A 14,310-nucleotide genomic window follows, 5' to 3' on the forward strand; every position below is an offset into this window, starting at 1 on the left:
CAACACTGTCAAACTATTTACTAAATCTGCACTACTATTAATCTTTTCATCGTTCCCATCTCCTTCCACTTATGACTGTATGACTGTAACTTTGTTGCTTGTATCCTTACAATTTATATTGATATTGTTTCCTGATTGCTTATTTGTACCCTATGACTATCATTAAGTGTTGTAACTTATGATTCTCGATGAAGGTATCTTTTCTTTTATGTACACTGACAGTGAATGCACCAAGACAAAGTCCTTGTGTGTCCAATCATACTTGGCCAATAAAAATTCTATTCTATTCTATTCTTAAATTACAATTGGTAAAATAGCAATTTTATAAGACTCATTAAGAATAGAAATATCCTTTTCAATTCGTCTTCTGTTAGAACTGGAGGAGTATGCACGGCATTCAAATGCCACAGAGGAAGCCTAAAGCTTTGGAACAGGAGTGTAAAAACTCTGCTTTAGAATGTCTGTGTGGGTCCCATCTTAAAATCTTACCAGACATACGTAGGATACTTATTCCCGCCTGTGTTGAAAATAAGATTTGCAAAGAAAATAGGCCTTGTTTTCTGAAACAGTGCCTATAGGCTAAGAATTTGATGTGATGTTGTTGTTAATGAAGTAAATGCTCATACTCCCCTTATATTTAAGTATGTCCATGCATGTGCACATACACATACATATATGGGAAGAGAGAGGGGGGAGAGAGAGAGAGAGGGAAGGAGGGAGGGAGAGGGAGAGAGAGAGACTGTCATTGTAAGATTCATGTCTGTATAAATGGAATCCTACATACATGATGAAATGCCTAGATTTTTACAATCTTCTACAGGTTAGGATTGCAGGAGTAGAGGAAATGCTGATTTATAAATCTTCTTTATGAAGATGTTCTTATTGCCTACTATATTTCTTGCACGATAAGTACAGATATGGTCTACATATTTAAAAGCAGTAGAGATCAGTCAATATTGATTGCAAAAACAATGGATATAACCAATGATGATTAATACGCAAGCATCCCTTATTTTCACTAGTGAACCTACATGAATATGAAATTCCTTTGTCAAACTCAAGGCCCATGGTTCGGATCTGGCCCATGGGCTGCTTAGTTTTGGCTCACTGGGCTGCCCTGGAAACAGCAAAAGACTGACCCATGGTGCCTCTACCAACGAAAATGGAGCTTGGGAGGGCTGCATGCGGGGGAACTGGGCTCCATTTTCACTGGCAGAGGGCTAGGAAAACAAACTAAAAACAAAGCAAAAGGAGAAATGTTTTCCATTTTGCACTTGAATACAAGAAGGGATACAAGAAGGGACAGGAAAAGAGAAATGGAAAGAGGAAAGAAAAAGAAAAAGATGGAAACAGAGCAAGGAAGGAAGAAGAAAGGAGAAGGAAGAGGGAAGGAAGGCAGAGAGGGAGGGAGGAATATTATAATAAGAGTGAGGGAAGGTCTGAGGGAAGTCCTCCCTTAGCACTTGGCCACCACAGGTGCCCCCCCCCGACGTGAGTGAAGTCGAGCTGGCCGTGCCCTCCTAGCCACACCCCCGAGGTCAAGCATAACCCTGATGCGGCCCTCAATGAAATAAGAGTTTGACACCTCTGCTTTAGACTGAACAAAGCTACATCAACTAGTCCATCACTGATCTTTCTTTCAGTGCTTTCAGACAAAGATGATATTTGATGGTACCAGCCATTTAATGAGTTCATCTTCACCTTTTTTCAGAATAAAGATTTATGGTTTCTAATGGGTAACCTGCCTACGACTTACATGTCAATAGTGAGCAGGACCAAACCAAAAATTTGGTGGTGTAATAGTAAAATAGGCAGGGTATTCTTCTCTCATGCCATTCATAATTCTCAGTATATATTCATAATCCTTTCTAACCTTACTCCAGCTTACCTCCCTTCACTACAAATTGTGCACTGACTAGGCTGTAACTTAAGACATGCTGAAATATATTTATATCCATCTCAGCATTCAAGAATTCACAACAAGATGGTTGTACTTTGATTCTATCACCTTTGTTTTTATTTGGTATATATTACTTGAATTTTATTGATATCCAGTTTTTTAAATAAAGACTATTGCCCAATAATGCATTTATTAAAACTTAAATTATATAAGATTTATTCATTTATCATCATAAACTTAGAATGCAGTAAGATAAAGGTTCCCCTGCACATGCGTGCGACATGTTTCCAGCTCTAGGGGTAGTGCTCATTTCCATTTCTAAGCCGAAGAGCCAGTGCTGTTCAAAGACATCTCCATGGTCATGTGGCTGGCATGACTCAATGCTGAAGGCACACTGAGTGCTGTTACCTTCCCACCAAAGTGGTTCCTATTTTTCTATTTGAATTTTTTACGTGCTTTCAAACTGCTAGGTTGGCAGAAGCTGGAACAAGTAACGGGAGCTCACTCCGTTATGCAGCGCTAGGGATTCGAACCGCTGAACTGCCGACCTTCTGATCGACAAGCTCAGTGTCTTAGCCACTGAGCCACCACATCCCTTGTAGAATGCAGTATTGCAGGTTAATTCAGTTCACTGCCAGGAGTTCAATTCACACCAGCTCAAGGTTGACTAAGCCTTCCAAGGTCAGTAAAAGGAAGACCCAGATTGTTGGGGGCAATATGCTGACTCAGTAAACTGTTTAGAGAGGACACTGTGAAGTGGTATATAAGTCTAAGTGCTATTGCTATCAATGTTATGTATAGTCTTGAGTGGCAGAAGCTATTATTTGTGCTTGCAGAGAACGACTACACAGTATCTTCTGTGTAAACACCTTTAACTTTCCTTTCCAAATTTGTGGATCATGTAGGAATATTCTAGGTCCCATCTATGAGTTCATACTGTCCCCCGGTGGTCACAAGATTTACAAATTATTCTAAAATAGGATTTCCTAAATGCTGCTGATTTTAGGAATATTTAATCAGCCTAACATGGCAATTAGCTGAAGCGGAGGAGTTGGGAATTGCAATTCCATTACAGCTAGATGGCATGGGATACAGGAAAACTGAACCAATGCAATTAAAACCCATTTAATTCCACTGAGCTATTTTGAAGAAGATGCAGTATGATAAGGCATGTAAGTCCATTCTCTCTTCAGCCAGGAATCCAAATAGAGCATTCTGCTAACAAGTATCCTATTGTCTTGCATTGGAAAAGACCCTGATGTTGGAAGAGATTGAAGTCAAAAGGAGAAGGGACAGCAGAGGATGATGGTTAGTGCCACCGATGCAATGAACATGAATTTGGTCAGACTCGGGGAGACAGTGAAGGACAGGAACAGCTGGATGTTGTGGTCCATAGGGTTGCAAAGTGTCGGACACAACTTAGCAACCGGATAAAAACTGTGTTGCAAAACATCCCATGAAGGACATCCCAAGGTGCTTTTGCAAGAGGCAACTGGACTTTGTTTTTCTTTGAAGATGTTTATCCAAGAAGCTTCTTTAGCTCTGACTGATGCTGGGAATGGAAGGATTTATATTCCTTGCAGACAGCTGGTCATTTGCATTCTTTTAAAGAGTCGTTGAGGCCACCTGGAGGTTTATGTGTCCTGAATAGTGCCTGGATCTCAAACTAAAGGAATATAATAGGAATATAAATCCTTCCATTCCTCACAATCCATTCCAGAGCTGAAGAAGCTTCTTGGATGGGAAGCAAAACATCTCCAAAGAAAAACCAGAAAGTCCAGTTGCCTCTTGAAAAAGCACCTTTGGGACAACCATAACCTGGATGACTGAGAATCTCCACAGACATCCCATGAAGGAACATCCAACACCTCCCCAAACTAGTTTTACTATTAGGTAGTTGTGCTTTATTTATCCACTCTGTTCCCCTGTGAATTAAAACCATTGTTTTTGTGATCTCAGTTCCAGGAGCAATAAGACAATAGCTCATGCTATCTTCTGTGACTTCCTTCCAGCTTCCCTACATAACAAGAACGATCAGCTCCCATCTTAGCTTCCCTTTATAAGGCTTATGACATAATCCCCATTTCCCTGACCATCCTTAATTTTCCTTTCTGGAATCCATTTCACTTGGTCTTAATTTTTTAAAGTGCAGAGTTTAAGACTGGGCCCATTACTAAGGTGGAGACTGACCAATGTAAAAACTAATGTAAAAAGGAAGACAACTTTTTTTTTACTTCCTACAGTTTAGAAAGTAATTCAGAAACTATTCCTACTGATGCAGCCTCAGTTTATCTTTGTGCTTTTTTATCATGTCACAGTTTGGGATCAAGTGCAATCTTGACTTGGGATCAAGTCATTTTGTAAGTATTATTTATTGAAAGAGAATTAAGTATTTGTTGAATAGTATTATTTTCAGAGTACATCAAGGTGCCTTAAGACACTGCCACACTGCTGTTCTCCAGTTCACAGTAGTAACAAAGTCCTTATTTTTCTGCTGGTCTAATTATCTTAAATGATTAAAATATTTTATTTCAAATACACATACACACACCCCTTTATTATATGGAATTGACACACAGAATCAATGTAACAGCCCTATTCGGTTGATGGGTTGAATTGCTTCTGATATAAGATTGTGAAGCAGGGTGTGTTGCACAGACTTGAATGACACAGGATGGACAATTTTTAAATGTCCAGGTATTTTTGGGCTCCAAATTCCAACCGCTTATACATATCAAATTGGAAGAATGATTTAAAATGGAATTCAGTTGCAAACATACTTGAGCTGGCATTTGTAGGAATAAAATTAAATTGCTTATTTTCAGTTTTCATTAGCAAGCATTTGTACAAAAAAGGATTTAAAACTATTTGGAAATTATTGTCAACTAGCCCTGGGGTGCCCCCATGTGGGCTGTACGAGACAAGACAGAAATGTCTAAGAATTCTGAAAAGCAAAGAAGGTTAAGTGTCCAAGGAACAAAATCTTTACTCAAAAAGAAGTAACTTTTTCCAAAGCAGATCTTCCTACTAAGCAGTGCTGCAGGGGGAAATAATTTTACAAAACCCCAGGCCCTGGTGGGCTCACTACCTATTGTGCAAAATCCCTCTCTCTTTAAGAATCTTGGGTTTAGGCTATCTGGCTAATAAAATTACTATTATTAAATGTATTTGAAAGTAACTTTTATGAACATGCTCCTATACAATTTAGAAAGTGTTACTAGCAGTTTTTTCCCCTTTTATTTATTTAGAAATTTTATTTGCTGCCCTTCTTCTATCCAAAACCTGTTTTTTTTTTAATAAAAAAAAATTAACGGAGGCCTTATAGCTTACCGTATTTTTCAGAGTATAAGACACACCTTAGTTTTTGGGGAGGAAAATAAGAAAAAAGCTGACTAGCAGGTGGATCAGCCTCCCGGAATACCTCCAATCAGCTGTTCCCAGTTGTTCTCCTTGGTTGTGAGCATTGTGCCTTGCTTTTTTTTTGCTCTTTTTTCTGCCTCTGAAACTTCTGAAACTCTGTTTCAGAAAAAACTTTTGTGCCTCTGAAAGCCTCCAAAAGAGTTTCAGAAAAAAACCCTCTGAAGCTCTGTTTGGGGGCTTCTTTTCTGAAGCTTCGTTTCTGATGCTTTTTTCAGCTTCCGAAACTTCCTTTTGAGAAGCTGGGCAGGGCTACATTTAGAGTATAAGACACATCCAGATTTTCACCCTTTTGGGGGGTGGGGGGTGGGAAGGTGCGTCTTATACTCCAAAAAATACGGTAACTAGAGAATTGGATATAAATCACTAAAAGTTTCTGCCATGAAAACACCTAAAAGAATAAACCCTTTCAAAATTCAATTACTGCAGGTTCAAGCCCGGCCCAAGGTTGACTCAGCCTTCCATCCTTTATAAGGTAGGTAAAATGAGGACCCAGATTGTTGGGGGGGCAATAAGTTGACTTTGTAAAAATATATACAAATAGAATGAGACTATTGCCCTATACACTGTAAGCCGCCCTGAGTCTTCGGAGAAGGGTGGGGTATAAATGTAAACAAAAAAAAAAAAAATTACTTATTTTTATTTATTTATTTTTATCCCCACGTTTATTATTTTTATAAAAATCTCTAGGTCAATGATGGCTAATGTTTTTCTTGCCTGCCGAAAGCATGTGCATGCATAACAGTGCGCACGTGTGCTGACACCCATAATGCAGTGCGCCCCCCCTGCGCATGCAAGCACAATCCTATGCTCCCCATCCCCCGGCACATGTGCATGCAACCTCTCCACACTCCCACGCTCATGCACACGTGACCTCCCTGATTTCCCCCCCCCCCTGTTTTGGCCTAGGACTCCCTGCAGCCTCCTGGGCCCAAAAATGGGTAACGAGGGCACGGCAGCCCCCTCTTGCACATGTGCACACGACCCCCTGCACATGCACGCATGTCTCCTGCATGCATGCCGCCCTCCAAAAATCAGCTGGCTGGCAGGAGACGCATGCGCATGCACAGTGGAGCTGAGTTGAGGGACGGCTCATGTGGCTGCAGAAAGGACTCAGCTTGCCAGCTGTGGCACACATGCCATAGATTCGCCATCACGGCTCTAGATAGTGAATGTATTAAATACTCCTTTGTCCAATGTTCCCCACAACCACCCTGTGAGATGGGTTGGTCACCCAGCTAGCTTTCATGCCTAAGGCAAGGCTAGAATTCACAATCTCCTGGTTTCTAGACCAGCTACACCAAACTGGCTCTACTGAATCAAATATTATTTCAAGGTAGCCATCCACTACTTTCATTTAAATCTGAATCTAACAAAACTGGATCACTGCAAAATGCAAAGGAAGGTTATGTTTCAAAAATCTTGGACATCATTTGAAAACAAGATCTTTTAGCTAGAAGTACAAAAAGTTATCCTGTAATCACTCCATGTTCTGCTCCTGTGGTATAGACTCTACTCCCTCCAAGCCAGCATCAAATCTAATTTACAAAAGCACATGTGATTTGCACATGTTATTTAATGACCCGTGTTTTTCAAACTAGGGTAGTCTTCCAAGTTGGGTAGCACAGCAAGGGAATTTGGGCAGTTGAAGTCCACTCAACTTAAAAGTGGACAAGTTTGAAAAACATTATATTAAGCCAAAGAATAGCTGAAACATACCACATCGGAGAACTAACATGCAAGCCAAAACACAGCATGCGTTGTTCCTTTTAGGGATCTGGCTGAACTAAGACAAAATCTTCAAGTTCTTTTTACATGATTTCTTCTTGGCAAAGCATACATTGTTCCTAGTAGAGCAGAGGAAAAACTTCCATTTCTGGTGGTGTCCATAGAACCTTGTTGCTTTTGCTAAATGAATACAGCATAAACCAGACCTGAGCATTTTATGGCCCAAGGGCCACATCTAGCCCTGTCTGGCTCGTGTGAGATCTATTAGAAGTTAGAAAATAAAATGTAAATAAGCACACCATGGGGGTGGGAGAAGAGCGAACTCCTTTAGAACAATAGTGGTTAGAATGCAGCATTGCAGGTTAATTCTAATTGCCAGCAGTTCGATTCTCACTAGGTCAAGATTGACTCAGCCTTCCATCCTTCGGAGGACGGTAAAAAGAGGACTCAAGACTATTGGGGAAAATAGGCTGACTATAAGCCTGTGATGGTGAACTGGTGACACAGCACTCTCTGATGGCATGCAATCCATCACCCAAGTTCAGCTCTGCTGCGCATGCGTGCACGCCTCCTGCTGGCCAGCTGGTCTTCAAGTTTCTGCCGCGCATGCATGGGAACATGTAGGGAGGCGACGCATGCATGTGGGGGTGGCACATATAAGTGCAGCACATGCACAGAGGCCATGTGCGCATATACAGGGTGTGTGGGGGGCATGCCTGCATTGCATTTTGGGGGTTCAGGCACTGGGTGCGTGTACTTTGGGCACTTGGTCCAGAAAAGGTTAGCTATCACTGTTATAAACCATTTAGAGATGGCTGTAAAGCACTGCAAAGCTCTATATAAGTCTAAGTGCACTGCTATTTAGACAGCTAGCAAGGTAACTTTTTGGAATCTGTGACAGGAAAGTGGTGGTTGGGCTGAAGTGAGGCTGTGCGCTCCCTCTCCCCTCAACTTGTGGATATTAGGTTCAGTGTATTGCTTCAGCCCTCCACAACAGACCCAATTTCTCATGTGGCCCCTTGGAAAAATTAATTGCTCACCCTTGGTGTGAAGTCTGCCTCTTCTGGACATAACTGGCATCTTGCAATGCTCTAAAGCTGCCTTCTTTAATGTTACTCCCCTTGCCCTCCATCCCATTGACCACTGTTGATTTTTTTTCACTCCCAATACACACACACAAACCCGAAGTAAATGTGCTTTGTAACCATGTGAAATAATAAATACGTCTACCGTGTTTCCCAAAAATAAGACCCTGTCTTATATTTTTTTGAACCCTGAAATAAGCACTCGGCCTTACTGCCCTGCACTCAAAGGCCCGATTGGGCTTATTATCAGAGGATGTCTTATTTTGGGGGAAACGGGGTAAGACACCATCTCTCTCAACTCATAACTCACTCCTTATTTGGTTCTTTTCAAATATATTCAGAAGACCAAAAAAATAAAAGGACCACAAAAAAGTATTTTCAAAACAAAAACAAAAAACCCAACCCCCTCACATTTGTATTTATATCACATATAACAAATTGCACTACATTGAAAACGCAGCATAAATTAAATGATTTTTATGGTGTCTACAGTTCAACAATGTAAGAATTTAACAATTATAAATCATGGTAGAAAGAAATAAATATAACAATTGTACCAGCATTCTCATCACTATTACCAAAAAAGAAGAAAAGAAACACACAGTAGTATCCCATAGTTAATACTGATGGGCAAACCTATTTTGGAGACCAATGTTGTAATTTACAAAATAACTACAAATAAGCAGCATCTTTTCCTTTTGACCTGGTTGGTACCACATCTCTGCCCAAAAAGCTTTAGTGGACTATGCTTAAGGACTCTTTTGCAATATCCCAAAAGCAGCTTTCCTGTATCTGGACATCCTCTAGATGTATAGATCAGCTCAAAGAATGACCAGACCACTGTGGGACCCTGCTGTGTATGTGAAGAGTTGAAGTCCACACAATATGCATTAGTTGCTGCAATTATAACATTGGAAGTGTGAAGGGAAGTACTATTACTCCCTCCTGCAACCCAATTTAACTCTGATATAGACTGGAACAGTGGTCTCAAACCTTGGCAACTTTAAGACTTGTGGACTTCAACTCCCAGAATTCCTGGGAGTAAAGCTGGCTGAGGAATTCTGGGAGTTGAAGTCCACAAGTCTTAAAGTTGCCAAGGTTCGAGACCCCTGGACTAGAACAAGAGCCAGCCAGGGCCTTTCAAAGAGACTTACAGTAGGACAGGAAAAAGCTTATGCTGCAGTAATTCCCGTGCTTAAATGGGAAATGGGACTGGGAACCCTGACTGGGAACCAAGGCCTCTGTTCATAATCTTGTCTCCAATTTCGAAGGGTGCCTATAAGCTTCCAAAAGGCTGCACCAACAAAAAGCAAGAGATGCTTTTAAAACCTGTAATTAAATACAGTCCTGGTCTTTTTTAAATTATTATTTCATTAAGCTCCATTACTTAAAAATAGGGAAAAAAAGAGAGAAAAGACTCATTGAAGGTTCAGGCAAAAATAGATCAGCCATCTTCCAAATGTATTCATCTTCAAAAATAGGCTATAAAAGTGCAAAACTAGGAAAACAAATCTAGATTTTATGTACATATGGCTCAGCTTATGAACAGGAAAAGGGTAAATTTTGTACAATTTCCTGATACACAGCACTTCATTCCATTGCCAGTTTTACAGAGATTCATTTTTTTCACACACAGGAAGTCAGAAAATTAAAAGGCTTTCCAAATTGCTTGCTGGGTGTGAAGAAAATTTCCAAGAATGTCTACCTAGCTTCTGCATATTTACATCTGATAGGAAACACATTCAACAGTGCAAAAAAGTATTTTTGAAACCATTTTTGTTCTGGAAACATGGGTACGTCAAACAGAAAATAACATTTAAGCTGTTGTTATAAAGGCTTTTACAAAATGCTTGGAACATCCAGCTTCAACATTGTACAATTCATTTTTTCAGCCAACAAATCATTCTCCTATTCAATTTTCAGTCCTGTGCAGTTGGAAAAAGGAAAAAAAAAAAAAAGGAAACCCCTCTAGGATTTAAAAACAAAACAAAAACAACAAACCACCGTTCCCCATTAAATTCATCACTCTACTTTGGGGCTGAATTACTTACAAAGTGTAGATAGACAAAAACTACCTCACAAGACCCCTTATGCACACGGTTTTGATTTTGGCAAAACAATGCTGGGCATATGACCCAATTTTTCAAATGGGACCCAAATTGTACATGTAGCTTATCTGGAGAAGTGTGGCTGCAGAATCTCTTTAAGGGACCACAAGCCTCCAATTCAAGGCAACTCCTGTGTGCATCACAATGTATCTAAAAATTTATCCTGACCCAAAGCCAACAATCTTTGAGATGGGGACATGGAGAGAAGGAAAGCACAGCAATCTGTGGGAATCTTCCATCTGTGAAGCCACGTGAGGGAGGCAGATTGAACCTTCAGTTTGTCAAGTAAATATATATATATATATGAGTTGGTATAATTGGCATTGGTATTTGAGAGGAACCTTACCTTCCCTCTTAGGCATATGTACACAATCTATTTACATCTATACATTTTTGCAAAATGATGAACGTGTAGAGGTGAAAATGGCATTTAAGAAAAGAAAAATGGATGAACAGAAATACCCAGAGGGCCTTCAGTTAGAAACATTTCTGTGTTTGTTGTAAGAAAGGAGTTATGTCTTTATGTCAAAGGTCTGAGTAACTTTAATGCTTATACCAGGGGTCTCCAACCTTGGCAACTTGTGGACTTCAACTCTGAAGAATTCTGGGAGTTGAAGTCCACAAGTCTTAAAGTTGCCAGTTTGGAGATCCCTACACTACACTACCCAAGAGTGCAATCAATTAATTCCATTCCCTTATGGAAGTGATGTTAAAAGAAAAATAAAACAAGATTCATTTTGAGAAAAATATGATGTCTCCAAAGACCGTATGGTCTCATTTGGCGCTAAATGTTCCTGACATAATCTGACGGGCCATAATTGTGCTTAAAATGAACATAAGTTGTACATGGAGGGGTTTCATTTTGAAAATTACTTTTTAAAGAAAAAAAGCAAAACCTGAAAATATTTAGGCAAAAAAAATTCTCTCTGTATTTCAATGAGGAAAAACAAAATGTAAAGCTTTATCTGAGATGCAAGGACTGCACACAACATCAGCAGCACTCACATATGCAAAATATATATTTAAGTCAAATATTTGGTCTACAGTAATTCTAAGAAAACAAATATTATTCAAGATTGGGAAAAGATACACACACTTAGACAACACTGTCCTGGACAACAACGTTTACATTGCTTCATCCAAACAGGATCAAATCTTCCATTACACAACTGTAGTGTTTTTCCTCTGTGCACAGTAAAATCACAGCTTAGTTTGGTAGCTTCCATCATTCTATCATTCTCAAGAGATGAACTGTAAGAGATTCAAAGTCTGTGTCTTCATACCTGGAATACAGGGGTGAAAAAACTCCTTTTCAAACGACTCACAACAGATAAAAAAAGATAATTTTTTTTAGCATTGTTTTTACATATTGTAAAGGGATTGATCTTCCTAAAGATTTACTACAAAATGCAGGAAATATGGTATTGAGGTTTAGGTAAAAACATGATTCTTTGGGGTCAGATTTCATTTTACATAATTTAAGGTTGCAATGGAAACTGCAGTGTGGCAACTGTGATGTGTCGGTTGTAAAGTAACAGTATTTTCCAACAGTACCTGCTGGGCCCCTGAAATCAAATCTAGTAAGTTCTAGCTACAAACCTTAACCTCAAAGCCATTTTAGGAAGCAATATCATTACTTCATGGTGAAACAAAAGACACAAACCATACATACTCTGGAAACTTAACTACATAACATTTCTGGGAAGCAAAAAAATGAAACCCGATTTTCAGATCTCATCACTATTTCTATAGTATAGGGCGGGTGTTGGCAACCCGCAGCTCTGAGCCACATGCGGCTCTTTGACCCCTCTCCTGTGGCTCCCTGCCGACCCGGTTGTGTAACCTGCTTTCCATTCTGAGACACTGGCCCAACCCAGCCGTGCCCGATGCCAACCTCACTAACACGAGGGCTGGCGGGGTGGGAATGGGATCTGGGAGGAGAGTATGACAGAAAGGGGGACAGGCCTGCAAATGAGGAGCGAGAATGAGCCACAGCAGCAGCTTCCTCCTTCTTCTCCTCATGCGACCCCCTGGGGGTCTATTGCAGGGCCAGGAGAGTGTGCATGAGTGGGGATACCCTTCTCAAGTGAGCGGCCAGGCTCGGCCAAAGTACAGTGAAGATGCATGGAGCTGGTGGGTTGATGGGTGAGCATTTTTGGCGAGGGCGCTCTGGCTTTCTCCGAGCCTGATCCCTGGGGTGGGTGTGCGAAATTCAGAGGAACCAGCCCCCTTTTCCCACTGCCATGCTCAGAGAAAGCTGAAGCGCCCTCGCCAAAGGGGAGGGAGGGATGGGAAAAAGAAAAAAACAGAAATAAAAGGGAAGGAGAGGGGGAGAACCATTTCCCACAGAAAACACCGGAAGCCACAAAACCTGAGTAGGTGTGGCTTGAGGGGGGTGTCATGTGACGTTGAGTTGGCCACGCCCACCCAGGTTTTCTCTCTCCCAATGTTTTTTCTGTGGGAACAGGTCCAAATGGCTCTTTGAGTGTTTAAGGTTGCAGACCCCTGGTATAGGGTGTATATGTAGAGAGGTCCCTCTAAGGACATTTACCCATCAGAACAGATAAGGTGGTCATGCTTCTCCAAAAAACTACCATCCAATAGGATCTTCCCCTTGAAGTCAGGCAGACTTCTACTCTCCTAACACTGAAGGCCCTTTTTCTTCAAGAGTTGGGATAGGGTGAGGTGGACAAAAAGATTTAATGATGGACTTAGCTTTGGTGCCAGGCTTGTAATGTTTATGGTTTTAATAGGTATTATGTTGTTTTATTCCTAGTGTTGTTTTAACTATTGGTCGGGAGCTGTCCAGAGTTTGATATCAGATGGGCATCCATATAAATGTTTTAAATAAATAAACCAGCATCGTTGCTCTTTCGTTTACTACAGTTATATCTTGCCTTTAGAAGATTATACTGCAATCAAATGCTGTATGATATATTAAAACAATCTTTGCCCGGATTTATCAAAGTGCGTCCTGTAGTTTGGAAAAAAGGAAACCAGTGAAGGCAGGGCCAAATGACAGGCCTCATCACTGGAAAATCTAAGCCAACAGCCTGAAACAAATCCATCTCAAAGAGTCCAGTTCTCTATACTCCAGAACCGTATTGTGTGTCAAACTGTGTTCTCTTTCATACAAATTTGCTTATTCTTAAAGATGGCAATCACATTAGCCCAGAATTACACTTTGACTTCTTGAGCATCTCTTGTTGTCTTTTTTGGCTATTTGGCAGCAGACCAACCTTGGGAGAAAAGATTTTAGTCAAATGCTCTTAAGGCTGCTCCTTCAGTGAAGCAAAATAGATCTGAGCAAAAGCCTAATTTAGATTCTGCCTTTCTCTCCCACTAAAATATACTGATGAACAGCCCCCTTAGGAGCTATAGCAAGCATTAGACAGTGATGGATACTTGGAATTGTAGTTCAGCATTATTTTCCTACCTAATAGAAAGTGAAAGCACAATAATTTTCTGGACAGGTTATTTTTATTTGCATTTAATGCTATTTTAATAATTTGAGTCTTGCTTAACACATATTCCAGTTATTCCTATAGCGTTTTCCAAACTGGAGGCATAGAAATTGTGTCCTCCCATCTTGAAAATGGCTACTTGAGATATTTCAAAGGTTACTGCCAAAATCTAATTTTTAAAATGTCAGAATAGGAAATGTGTTAAATGTATGATCTTATTAACTGCATTTAATTGATTATTTCATTAACTTTAAGTAAAATCTAATTTAGTTTTGTCTTGGCTCACCCTTACTTTGGAATACAGTTCTAGAACACTACTTGGAATCTAGGGTAACTTCATGATCTCCCCAAAATTGCACACACACACTTTAAACTAGGCAATTTACCTAAACTTTTAAATTTTCCAGATGTTTAGGGACATTACAGATCAGAGAATTGGATGTCTTGATACATCCACAGAGCACGGAGTTAAAGAAAATTCGTCTACAGTAAAGAGGGTAAGCCTGACGCCCTCCAAGTGCTACTGAACTATAACTCCCAGTGAACCCAGTCAGCATGGCCATGGTAAAAAATGATGGGTGCTGCAATTCAGCAAGACATAGTGACCC

At 40.3% G+C, this 14,310-nt stretch overlaps 1 protein-coding gene across 2 annotated transcripts in view; it reads right to left on the reverse strand.

Moving 5' to 3' along the window:
• Positions 1-8,598: 8,598 nt before the first annotated feature.
• The window catches only part of ZNF217 (zinc finger protein 217), a 36,382-nt gene continuing 30,670 nt past the window's right edge, over positions 8,599-14,310 (reverse strand). For both annotated transcript variants that reach the window (XM_058174477.1, XM_058174476.1), the window contains exon 6: positions 8,599-11,521. The gene's annotated coding sequence lies outside the window, so the exon portion shown is untranslated. The remainder of the gene's footprint in view (positions 11,522-14,310) is intronic.

This window comes from Ahaetulla prasina, chromosome 3 (assembly GCF_028640845.1).
Source record: "Ahaetulla prasina isolate Xishuangbanna chromosome 3, ASM2864084v1, whole genome shotgun sequence".
NCBI lineage: Eukaryota > Metazoa > Chordata > Lepidosauria > Squamata > Colubridae > Ahaetulla > Ahaetulla prasina.